This window comes from Empidonax traillii, unplaced genomic scaffold, assembly GCF_003031625.1.
Source record: "Empidonax traillii isolate 1590-97213 ecotype Southwest subspecies unplaced genomic scaffold, ASM303162v1 scaffold2443:size54690, whole genome shotgun sequence".
Lineage (NCBI taxonomy): Eukaryota > Metazoa > Chordata > Aves > Passeriformes > Tyrannidae > Empidonax > Empidonax traillii.
Window position 1 is genome coordinate 20,893 of NW_020957636.1, and position 1,325 is coordinate 22,217.

Consider the following 1,325-nt stretch of genomic DNA (forward strand, 5'->3'; position numbering starts at 1 on the left):
TGCCTGGGGGGGTGTGAGGAGCTGTTCCTGCCAGCAGCCCCTGCCTGTGCCCAGCTCAGCTCCCTGCCAGTGCTGCCAGAGCCCATGGCCAGCCCAGGGCCCAGGGGCAGCTCTGCCTGGGCAGGGGCTGCAGAGCAGATCCCAGACCCCCTGCGCTGGCTGGCAAGGGGCAGGGGTTGGCAGTGGATGGGCTTCCTGAGCAGGGCCCCTGCAAATGGCAGCAGGTGCAGCTGAAGCTGGGAGGAGCCCTGAGCCTGCAGCTGAAGGGTCCTGCCCAAACCTGCCCTGCATTTAGCAAGTGAAAGATCCACTTTCAGAACCCACCTGCACTGCTCTGCAGCCACAGCCTGCCCGTGCCAAAGGGCTGCCAAGGTTCCTCCCCTGAGCAGCTCTGCCCTGTCCTGCCAGCCCAGGATCCCTTTCACCTCCTGCTCCCTTCTCCTGCCTGCCCTTGCTGCCTGCAGCTCCTGCCCTGCTCTGCCATAGGGCCACTTCCTCTGCCCTGCAGGCACTGGGAGAGCCCTTCTGAAAGATCCTCCAAGCTGTGGGATGTGGCAGCTTTAGCAGATCCCTGCAGAAAGGAAAGTTTCAGTGTCCTCCAGCCAGAGAATTCTTCGCTCTAATCCTGGGAAGGTTTTCAATGAAGAATTCTTCCGCAGTGAGAGCTCAGTCCCCTCCCAGCCCAGGCTGCCTCTCACCTCTCTGCCTTCTCTCCTGTGCCCTGGGTGCTGCAGGCAGTGCCCTCAGCCCTGCTGGGCTGTGCAGAGGAGCTGCTCAGCAGCAGAGCTGTGTCTTTGAAGCTGTCCTTGGTTGCCAGGAGCTCCCTGTGTGCCAGGAGCCCTGCCCAGCTCAGCAGCACAGCAACAGCCCCAGGCATTTCATCAGCCTTGGGGGCTTTGGGGTTATTTACATGAGACTCAGTCCCTGAGTATAAGTTTAAATAACTTCTCAAGAAGTCCAAGTGAGATTGAAACACTAAAGTTTCTTGTAGTGCTAATGAGTCTCACCGAGGGACACAACTGAGAACGTGTCCCCAGGTTCCAGTTAGAGCAGAAAACTGCAGACAGTGATGACAAGGATGGACAAGCAAGGCAAAGGTGGCTCTGATGCTGAAGAAACACCGACTTGTTTCCTCAATCCAAAGGACCAAGGCCTGACCCCCAGCCCCTGGGAAGGCAGATCCTGTCCCTGCCTCATTGCTCAGGGCTCTTCCTGGGGCACTGGGATGTGGGATGGACAGTGCCAAGGGCAGGACGATGGGGTGGCACCTGCCAGGCTGCTGAGCAGGGACAAGGAGGCCAGGAGGCCCCAGGGCTGCAAGGGCC